Genomic DNA, 12,471 nt, shown 5'->3' on the forward strand with positions numbered 1-12,471 from the left:
AAAGATGCAGCCGAGGGAAGGGTAAAAAGAGAGGGAGATGGCAAAATACAGTTGGAGGACACTGATTCTTCAGCTAGGTTGCACGCCTCTTCCTCCCTCACCTCCCCGTCCCTTCTCCCATAGGAGACTGCCCGGCTCTGGTAGCCAATGTCGATGTGTCCTTGGGCAAGACACTTGACTCCAAATTGCGCCCGTAGTTGTGCCTACAGTGGATGAATGTGCTACCGTGACGGTATCTATGACGGCTAAAAACAAGCGCTGTTCATTTACAATTCATCTAGGTTGGGTTTTTTATCCTGGTGCTCAGGATTTTCCCAAGAACAGCTCCCCGCCCGGACGGCGGTGGCTCCGCAGAACCCTTCCCCCTGGACGGGGGTGGCTCCGCCGAACGCATCCCCCTGGACGGGGGTGGCTCTGTTAATGATCATAGTAATATAAATGTTTATGGTATGCGGGTATGACATTTTACCTCAGGGTTTGACGCCCCTGCCATGCATAGTTGAAAACCACTGTCTTGCGGTACAGATTCTTGATAGAATCAAAGGCTAAGGGAGCAAACCCTAAACCGTGGCAGCACAGAGGGCGTTGATGAATGGAACTCCCGGCAACTTTCGGCCAGCCACTGCAGGGACTAATGGTTCACACCTGTCTTGACATGTTCTTGCCGGTGTGTCCGCAGGAGTAAAAGGGAAAATCTACAGAGCGATGATAATTTCCACCCTGCTCCGCCAAACCCTTCCCCTTGGACGGGGGTGGCTCTGTTAATGATCATAATAATATAAATGTTTTTGGTATGCGGGTATGACATTTTACCTCAGGGTTTGACGCCCCTGCCATGCATAGTTGAAAACCACTGTCTTGCGGTACAGATTCTTGATAGAATCAAAGGCTAAGGGAGCAAACCCTAAACCGTGGCAGCACAGAGGGCGTTGATGAATGGAACTCCCGGCAACTTTCGGCCAGCCACTGCAGGGACTAATGGTTCACACCTGTCTTGACATGTTCTTGCCGGTGTGTCCGCAGGAGTAAAAGGGAAAATCTACAGAGCGATGATAATTTCCACCCTGCTCCGCCAAACCCTTCCCCCTGGACGGGGGTGGCGCTCCATAAAATGACGACGTGCAGTGATTTTTTGGAGACCTTCGAGACAGCGGTCCTGGGGCTGCCCCCGGCAGGAGGGTCGCAGGCGGTGGCAGAGAGAGTCATCCTGGAACAGATCGTAGGGGGTGTAGAGTTGTAGTGGAGTTCGAGAGAGAAAGTGACCGGAGCGGAAACATCCTAAATTTCAGCCTAGACAGGACTGGAGAACTTCTGACTTTCATCCTCAGCTCCATCGTCGACCTTCGTTGTGTACCCGACTGCCTGTTGTGTTGGACCTCACCATCAGACGAGCGGCTCACAGAAAAGTATCGTGCACCTTTAACACATTGATGCAAATTATAACAAGATAAGAGACATATGCCCGGAGACATATGCACAGTGACATATGCACAGTGACATGCCCGGAGACATATGCACAGTGACATGCCCGGAGACATATGCACAGTGACATCTGCACAGTGACATGCCCGGAGACATATGCACAGTGACATGCCCGGAGACATATGCACAGTGACATGCCCGGAGACATATGCACAGTGACATATGCACAGTGACATGCCCGGAGACATATGCACAGTGACATGCCCGGAGACATATGCACAGTGACATGCCCGGAGACATATGCCCAGAGACAGATGAAGTTTATGTATCGACACAACACAGTAATTACCTTTTGATCTGCTCTTCTCCATTGTCCAGGCTCATGGCAGTTGACTCAGCCATCCCATGGTCTTCTGCTCCTATAAATAAAAAAACACAAGGGAGACATGTATAAGTACTAATCGAAAAAAGTACTGCAAGTAGTAATCGAAAAACTACTGTAAGTAACATACATTAAAGAAATGTACATAAATGTGTCACTACTGTAAATGAATGGAGTTATATTCAATTTCTAATGGATGTTAACTAACAATGTTGAATAAAAAAAACTAAAGAAGTTTATGTATCGAGACACAGTATTTACCTTTTGATCTGCTCTTCTCCATTGTCCAGGCAGTTGACTCAGCCATCCCATGGTCTTCTGCTCCTATAAATAAAAAACCACAAGGGAGACATGTATAAGTACTAATTGAAAAAAGTACTGCAAGTAACATACATATCAAATACCTTTCTCCACACATGCTAGCATGGATCTCTAGAAACTGTGGTGGGAATTTCACAAAACAGACAGGACTTTCTGATGAAGATGGAACAGTTTGAATATTAGCAACTGTCCCAAACAGCTATCTGGAGCTCACTTTGACCTGCCTAAGATAATGATAATAAACAGTCACAAATATGCTGTGTTACAACTCACTGGACAACAATCAAAATGTAAAATAAGTTGCACTTGCACAATGCAACGTCACACACACATTTCATAGCTACATTTACCTCAAAATCCTCTGCTGCCATCTCGGAATCCATGCAAGCTTTCTCCACCTGTAGCCTTGTACATAAGCCATCCTCCGGTCAGCTTCTGCATCTTCGGATAGACAATTTGTAGTAGTCCGAAGAACTAAAAGAACAATAACATGTGGTCTAAGTGGTGTTTACATGCTTGAAGAAAAGCCTAACACTAGAATAAAGTGGCATGTTTAAAAACTCTGTATGCAATACCTCTTCATGGTCCGTATCCTTGGACATGTTTAGAGTTCAAACTCTTCAGCTTGGGGTTGTCTCTGAATGACGGTTTAACAAGAATGCATAACTAAAAGGCCTCCAGGTTTTAGTAGACGAGGTGCCACAGGTCTTTAGACTCTGGAACTCTCGCTTTCCAAGGTAACTTTTCCTTGTGGAAAAACCCAGGGAAAGAGCTAAATGATAATAAAGAAAATTAGATTAGTTTAAAACATGAACTAATAAAACTATCTTTAAATCAGTCAAATTCATTTTCACTCTGGGCCACATCAAAGGATCTTTAGTTAAACGGCGATATGGAAACGACGTGCATTGTGGGAGATGTAGTCTGTCGTCACTGCACAATGTAAAGTTTATCGACTATAATTTTAAAACGACCATGTGGCTGGCCACATAAAGTGAGGCGAGCCTCGAGTTCGACACCTATGCGTTAAAGAACATGAACAATGATATTCAATAAAAAACCTGGCCATGTTCTACAGAAGACATCTCTGTTCCTGCTTTCTTCCTGAGAGGTCCTCTGTGAGCACATGTATCAGGCTCTGTGCAGCTGAGGCCACCGAGAGGAAAACAAATCACGGAACACGTGCTAATAGCTTTAAGCTAGTTAACGCTAACTAGCACTATACTTAATTTCCGCTTTGGCATAAAACACATTTCAATAAATCTAGTTAATGCTTTGTAACGCGTCCCTATGTTACAGTCGTCATTTTAACCTTTCTAGTATCTATACAAAACACGTTAAACGTCTTACCTGCCCGCTGGAGCCAGCAGCCCGACCAGGTGGAGCAGCCGCCATCGCAGAATCACGCTGCGTTCAAGGTGGCGTGCGGAAGTACGAAACGTCAGATGTTATAGCGGGATCCTTGAACGCCACAACCTGGCAAAGTGTGTTGCTCTTTGACTAAGATTCATGCAAAGTGTGGTCTAGAACAGCTTGAACATAACCGTGTTACTGCCAATCACGTGAATATGCTGTATGCAAAGGAGTGAGTCATAATGTTCGCAGAACCCACGTTTCTTGAAGGCAACGTTGAGGCAGGTGGTCAGCCTTCTTCGTTAAGCTGACAGTCATGATACCACGCCCCTGTAGTTGAAACCACGCCCCCCACACCACTGGCCAAAGGTCTGAACCTGAAAAAAAGATTGAAAGTAGAAAATATGCTACTGAAAAATGAAAAAATATATTTTATTCGAAAAAAAAATAATAACTGAATCTAAATTATATTTAAACCAACAAAACTTTTCATACACTTATTTTTATTTAAAATACATTGTTGAATTGTTCAATGTTCAAGACCAAAAACTTGAATTTTCAGGTTCAAAACTATTGGCCTGGATTTGGCTCCATGCGTCAGCCGCTCTGTTTAGCGCTCTATCGCGACGCTGTGAGCTCATTGGTCCGTGAGACAGGATGTGAAAAGGAGGGGGTCGACATGATGCAAAGAAGAGGCTCTTCAGACGGAGGCGCGCCTGTTTCGAGCTGGATGTTCTGACAAATAACTGATCTCAGTCGTATTTGACCTCCTAGAGAGAAGGAAGGAGCGGATCCAACAAGACCTTCAGGTTCAGGCAAATCACGAGAGAGGCGACAGCAGTTTGCAACCAGCATTTTATTACATGTCATCTTCGAGGGCGCTGGAGACGGACTGAATCAAACTGATCACACCGGATCGATGTTGCCCTGCCAATCACAAGTTCACAAGCATCCATTACAAATGCACAGCACGTACCAAATATATCACATTTGAATCGTTTCACGTAGTCATCCTGCAAACTTCTCATATCTTAAAATTAAAGAATCTCTAGAACATTTAGTAACCGTTCAGTGCTCAGAGTTTAACACACGTTACATTTCCAATGACTTTATGAAAATGTTCATGACATCTGTGTTTACATTAAAAAAAGGAGAATAAAAAGCTGAAGTGGCGGAAAGATCTGTTATTAAAGATTGTTCTGAACCACGTGTAATCTATTATTCAGGTATCTGTGGGGCAGATTAACATCACTTTTCCAAAACTTTCTGGTTGTATTTATGCTTCCCAAACTTTTTCCAGGACTTTTCCAGGTTTTTCATGCACACTGAGCACCTGGACAGAAAGTCCTTAAAAAGGGCTCAGAATAAAAGATTTTACTGCTAAATGTTCTCGCATCTTGCGGCAGGTTATAGTCCGGGTAAGAGTGTCGGGTTACAGTTCATGGCAACCCTGAGTGGAATAAAGATTGTAGTCATAATTCTCATGATATATTCATAATAATTGTAATACTATTCAAATATGAGTAAACATTTTAATAATGTTAATGTATTAGTCATAATTGTAATAATAATAGTAATAATAATAATACATGTATTTATATAGCACCTTTAAAACCAGAGTTTACAAGGTGCTCTACATAGAAGCAAGATAAAAACATAACGTCAATACAAGTAAACATTTCAGAAAATACATGAGGCAAAGGAGACAATGCCATATAGGCAATGAACACAATATATAATTAATAATATTATATATAATTATATATATAAATTATAATTATTATGATTAATAATAATTTATAATAATAATAGTGTATATATAATAATTGTAATTATATTTAAATATAGTACACCATTTTCATAATTTGAATGTATTATATGCTTTAGGGCGGGGCTACCTTGTGATTGACAGTATTCATTTAAATAATAAGTGGGGGGGCGGGGCTACCTTGTGATTGACAGTATTTATTTAAATAATAAGTGGGGGGGGCTAAAGGGATTAAAGAAAAAGACTCTTGGCATCTTTGGGAGAAGGATGCAGGACAGAGACACCGAGTTGGACAAATTAAAAAGAAAGATGCAGCCGAGGGAAGGGTAAAAAGAGAGGGAGATGGCAAAATACAGTTGGAGGACACTGATTCTTCAGCTAGGTTGCACGCCTCTTCCTCCCTCACCTCCCCGTCCCTTCTCCCATAGGAGACTGCCCGGCTCTGGTAGCCAATGTCGATGTGTCCTTGGGCAAGACACTTGACTCCAAATTGTGCCCGTAGTTGTGCCTACAGTGGATGAATGTGCTACCGTGACGGTATCTATGACGGCTAAAAACAAGCGCTGTTCATTTACAATTCATCTACGTTGGGTTTTTTATCCTGGTGCTCAGGATTTTCCCAAGAACAGCTCCCCGCCCGGACGGCACTCGAAACACTCGCCCAGAGAAACTCGCCCAGAGACACTCGAGACACTCGCCCAGAGACACTCGCCCAGAGACATATGCACAGAGACATGCCCTCACCATCAGATGAGCCGCTCACAGAAGAGTATCGTGCACCTTTAACACATTGATGCAAATTATAACGAAATACAGAAGTCTGTTAATGATCATAATAATATAAATGTTTAAAGCTGCTTTTCGTTTTGTTTTTACCCAGGGAAATTGAGGATTGGAGGAATGCAGATGGAAAAGGATGCATAGAGAAGACATATGCACAGAGAAGACATACGCCCAGAGACATATGCCCAGAGACATACGCCCAGAGACATACGCACAGAGACATACGCACAGAGACATACGCACAGAGACATATGCCCAGAGACATACGCACAGAGACATAAGCCCAGAGACATACGCCCAGAGACATGCACACAGAGACATATGCACAGAGACATAAGCCCAGAGACATATGCCCAGAGACATACGCACAGAGACATACGCCCAGAGACATCTGCACAGAGACATATGCACAGAGACATATGCACAGAGACATATGCACAGAGACATATGCACAGAGACATACGCCCAGAGACATACGCACAGAGACATATGCACAGAGACATACGCACAGAGACATACGCCCAGAGACATATGCACAGAGACATATGCACAGAGACATACGCACAGAGACATACGCCCAGAGACATACGCACAGAGACATACGCCCAGAGACATACGCACAGAGACATACGCCCAGAGACATACGCACAGAGACATACGCCCAGAGACATCTGCACAGAGACATATGCACAGAGACATACGCACAGAGACATACGCCCAGAGACATATGCACAGAGACACATGCACAGAGACATACGCCCAGAGACATCTGCACAGAGACATATGCACAGAGACACATGCACAGAGACACACGCACAGAGACATACGCCCAGAAACATCTGCACAGAGACATACGCACAGAGACATATGCACAGAGACACATGCACAGAGACACACGCACAGAGACATACGCCCAGAGACATATGCACAGAGACATACGCCCAGAGACATACGCCCAGAGACATATGCACAGAGACACATGCACAGAGACATACGCCCAGAGACATCTGCACAGAGACATATGCACAGAGACACATGCACAGAGACATACGCCCAGAAACATCTGCACAGAGACATACGCACAGAGACATATGCACAGAGACACATGCACAGAGACACACGCACAGAGACATACGCCCAGAGACATATGCTGAGAGACATATGCACAGAGACATACGCACAGAGACATACGCACAGAGACATACGCACAGAGACATATGCTGAGAGACATATGCACAGAGACATATGCTGAGAGACATATGCACAGAGACATACGCCCAGAGACATATGCACAGAGACATATGCACAGAGACATATGCTGAGAGACATATGCACAGAGACATATGCTGAGAGACATACGCCCAGAGACATATGCACAGAGACATACGCACAGAGACATACGCACAGAGACATATGCTGAGAGACATATGCACAGAGACATATGCTGAGAGACATATGCACAGAGACATATGCTGAGAGACATATGCACAGAGACATATACGCCCAGAGACATACGCCCAGAAACATCTGCACAGAGACATATGCACAGAGACATATACGCCCAGAGACATACGCCCAGAAACATCTGCACAGAGACATATGCACAGAGACATACGCACAGAGACATATGCACAGAGACACACGCCCAGAGACATACGCCCAGAGACATACGCACAGAGACATACGCACAGAGACATACGCACAGAGACATATGCTGAGAGACATATGCACAGAGACATATGCTGAGAGACATATGCACAGAGACATATGCACAGAGACATACGCCCAGAGACATATGCACAGAGACATATGCACAGAGACATATGCACAGAGACATACGCCCAGAGACATATGCACAGAGACATATGCACAGAGACATATGCTGAGAGACATATGCACAGAGACATATGCTGAGAGACATATGCACAGAGACATACGCACAGAGACATACGCCCAGAAACATCTGCACAGAGACATATGCACAGAGACATATGCTGAGAGACATATGCACAGAGACATATGCACAGAGACATACGCCCAGAGACATATGCACAGAGACATATGCACAGAGACATATGCACAGAGACATACGCCCAGAGACATATGCACAGAGACATATGCACAGAGACATATGCTGAGAGACATATGCACAGAGACATACGCACAGAGACATACGCCCAGAAACATCTGCACAGAGACATATGCACAGAGACATACGCCCAGAGACATATGCACAGAGACATACGCACAGAGACATACGCACAGAGACATATGCACAGAGACATACGCACAGAGACATACGCCCAGAGACATATGCTGAGAGACATATGCACAGAGACATACGCCCAGAGACATATGCACAGAGACATATGCACAGAGACATATGCACAGAGACATATGCTGAGAGACATATGCACAGAGACATATGCTGAGAGACATACGCACAGAGACATACGCACAGAGACATATGCACAGAGACATATGCCCAGAGACATACGCACAGAGACATACGCCCAGAGACATACGCACAGAGACATACGCACAGAGACATACGCACAGAGACATATGCACAGAGACATACGCACAGAGACATACGCCCAGAGACATACGCACAGAGACATACGCCCAGAGACATACGCACAGAGACATACGCACAGAGACATACGCACAGAGACATACGCCCAGAGACATACGCACAGAGACATATGCACAGAGACATACGCCCAGAGACATATGCACAGAGACATACGCCCAGAGACATATGCACAGAGACATATGCACAGAGACATACGCCCAGAGACATATGCACAGAGACATATGCACAGAGACATACGCCCAGAGACATACGCCCAGAGACATACGCACAGAGACATATGCTGAGAGACATATGCACAGAGACATATGCTGAGAGACATATGCACAGAGACATATGCACAGAGACATACGCCCAGAGACATATGCACAGAGACATATGCACAGAGACATATGCACAGAGACATACGCCCAGAGACATATGCACAGAGACATATGCACAGAGACATATGCTGAGAGACATATGCACAGAGACATATGCTGAGAGACATATGCACAGAGACATACGCACAGAGACATACGCCCAGAAACATCTGCACAGAGACATATGCACAGAGACATATGCTGAGAGACATATGCACAGAGACATATGCACAGAGACATACGCCCAGAGACATATGCACAGAGACATATGCACAGAGACATATGCACAGAGACATACGCCCAGAGACATATGCACAGAGACATATGCACAGAGACATATGCTGAGAGACATATGCACAGAGACATACGCACAGAGACATACGCCCAGAAACATCTGCACAGAGACATATGCACAGAGACATACGCCCAGAGACATATGCACAGAGACATACGCACAGAGACATACGCACAGAGACATATGCACAGAGACATACGCACAGAGACATACGCCCAGAGACATATGCTGAGAGACATATGCACAGAGACATACGCCCAGAGACATATGCACAGAGACATATGCACAGAGACATATGCACAGAGACATATGCTGAGAGACATATGCACAGAGACATATGCTGAGAGACATATGCACAGAGACATACGCACAGAGACATACGCACAGAGACATATGCACAGAGACATACGCACAGAGACATATGCACAGAGACATACGCACAGAGACATACGCACAGAGACATACGCACAGAGACATATGCACAGAGACATACGCCCAGAGACATATGCACAGAGACATACGCCCAGAGACATATGCACAGAGACATACGCCCAGAGACATATGCACAGAGACATATGCACAGAGACATACGCCCAGAGACATATGCACAGAGACATATGCACAGAGACATACGCCCAGAGACATATGCACAGAGACATACGCCCAGAGACATATGCACAGAGACATACGCACAGAGACATATGCACAGAGACATATGCACAGAGACATACGCACAGAGACATATGTGCCGACACAGGCCGCTGTGATGAATGAAGGGTTAATGTGCACGGAAAGGTTCCCTTTCGTTTCAATGTGGTTTGCGTGCACTTTGACCCTCAGTGCACGACTCCAGAACGGACACCTTCAACTTGAATGTAGATGACAACAAAACATGATACTTGCGGTACAATGTGGGAAACACTTTTCTTATATCATATTAGAAAGATAACTCAAATGAAAGACAATGTGTCCACTTTTTTATGTCAGATTTAGAAATGGAAACTATGGATTCTTCTTTTTCTTAGAGGAATAGTTTGACATTTTGGGACATTTGCTATGTGGCTTTGATGCCAATAAATGAAACCACTGTGATATCCGTCCGTGAAATATAATAAACAGCTAGCTCGCTAACAAACTTTTTATATATCTTCTGTGTAATCAAAATAAAAAGCATAGAAATACAGTTTTATGGGGGTTATGTGCTGGAATATTTATTTCTAATTAGTGAGTTTTAGAGGTGCCGGTTGGTGGATGTTGTGATGTCGACTGTGTGCGGCTGGAAGTCGTCCACGTAGCAGATGAATGTGTTGGGGGTCTCCAGTTCCATCTCCTGCTTGGGGCAGAACATGGAGGTGGGACGAACTGCAGAGAAAACAGCCTCCATTTAAAAACTTTTCTTTACGGCCCTCGATTTGTGCAGAGGGACCCAAACTGTTGCCGCTGCGTGCAAGCACAGTATTGTTTTATAATAATGCCCATGGGTCAAATGGTTGGCTGTGGCTTTTTAAAAGTGTTCTGATGAGGCAATTTCACTTAAAGCATGGATGTAAAGGAATACATGCATTTGCATTCATTTAGTGCAATTAAATCCCGAACAAGAGGACGATTTGTCATAGATACACACGCCAGCGTCATGGAACGCAAATGAAGGAAAAGTAAACAATGGCTTTAACCTGCACCGACAATACAAGCTTGATTAAACACCCACAGAGGTTAATTGCACCTCGCGGAGCTGGTCCCTGCTGGTTCCCTGTTCTTCTCTTAAGAACACACACCAGAGCACTGGACTCATTAACTTGTGTTTAACAACACAGCTTACCGTCGCTCCCATTGCAGCCGTTTCACTGGCGTTGGTTCCTGTGACGAGGCTGTAATCTAGTTTTGGGGAAAGACGAACCCAGCAGAGTGATGCTTTACAGGCTGCTTTTTTGATTTTCTTTGGCATTTAACATCTTTTATTTGCAGCTTCAGAGGCTCAGACAGAGATCAGCTGACTATTCCATATTTTCTCAAACAAAAATAAAAAAATGAAAATGTGGCAGAAATTAGTTTTATCTTTCCTCTCTCATTAATAACCGTGTTCCCTCTTAGACTTACCTGCTGGCCCTTAGGAAGAAGCCAACCCCTACATTGAAACCACTGAACTAAACCGTATAAAGTAGTGTCATTTTTGACACTATCATTAGATTTTTCTATTTAATAATAAGTATGATTTACAATGCAGGACTTTTATTTGCAATGCAGTATTCTTACATTGTTGTATTGGTACCTTTACTTAATTTTATTACTTAGGTTTTAACATCTTTATGGGCACTCCTACAATCAGTGTTTCAACTCCTTCACCTTTGACCTCTTCAAGGTAATTTTCTCCCTTCATGGCACTCGGGATGTTGTACAGGCCGGTGCCCCCAGGGACACGTACACGCCTGGGCCCAGTCCAGGATGAGGGACCCAGTCCAGGAACCCAGTCCAGGATGAGGGACCCAGTCCAGGATGAGGGACCCACTGCTCCACAACTCTGGCAGACGCCGTATTCAATATAATACTGTTGAGATGGTCAGGAAGTGTTTACCTGCAGTTTGTGGTAAAAGATTGAAAACGTGTGACATGACGTGATGGAAACCTGGTGTCTATGGAGACCAGACATCCTCCAAGCTGCTACCAATATTTGGTCTGTTCCCGTCTACATCTCCATCTTCTGTATTGTGAAATAAACTGATTATATTAAACGAAAACCATGAGATTTTATAATGTAGAGGCAGACAGTTTTATAAACTGGTTAGCTTACATGGCTGATCAAAATTAAATGGTAATTCTTAACAAACAAGTGTCTTTAACAAAAACTTACCTTGACAAAGGGAGACAAATAACCAGCAGCACTGGGAACAGATCCATCATGTTGCATTTCAGTTCCTCCAAACACCAGCTTCACATGCTGGGATGACTTCCTGACAACATGCCAATCAATGTGTGTAACTCTGACTTTAGGACATGAGTAACTGCTGCCATCTAGTGGAGGAAAATCAAAGTTACAATATGTGCACCATTTCTTTTTTATAGCAGAACTAAATTAAAGAAATTAATTAGTTTTCCCAACTTCCTGGTTCTCTTCTCGATACATTTTTCTTCAATTAATCACATATTTTCAGAAAAAAAAAAAAAAATTCAAATTAAGAGATAAACAAAAACATA

General features: G+C 44.0%; 2 long non-coding RNA genes across 2 annotated transcripts; both read right to left on the bottom strand.

The window, feature by feature from the left end:
* Positions 1–803: 803 nt before the first annotated feature.
* LOC117728324 lies at positions 804–3,801 on the bottom strand. Its single transcript, XR_004609118.1, has 6 exons — positions 3,476–3,801; positions 2,701–2,897; positions 2,476–2,599; positions 2,066–2,128; positions 1,772–1,841; positions 804–1,417 (listed from the first exon to the last, which is right to left on the bottom strand). It is a non-coding gene; the product is annotated as an uncharacterized LOC117728324 (long non-coding RNA).
* A 6,160-nt stretch (positions 3,802–9,961) lies between these two features.
* Positions 9,962–12,432, bottom strand: LOC117728326. Its single transcript, XR_004609120.1, has 3 exons — positions 12,128–12,432; positions 11,623–11,851; positions 9,962–11,154 (listed from the first exon to the last, which is right to left on the bottom strand). It is a non-coding gene; the product is annotated as an uncharacterized LOC117728326 (long non-coding RNA).
* Between the last annotated feature and the right edge of the window lie 39 nt (positions 12,433–12,471).

Source organism: Cyclopterus lumpus, chromosome 25 (assembly GCF_009769545.1).
Source record: "Cyclopterus lumpus isolate fCycLum1 chromosome 25, fCycLum1.pri, whole genome shotgun sequence".
In the NCBI taxonomy this organism is placed as follows: Eukaryota; Metazoa; Chordata; class Actinopteri; order Perciformes; family Cyclopteridae; genus Cyclopterus; species Cyclopterus lumpus.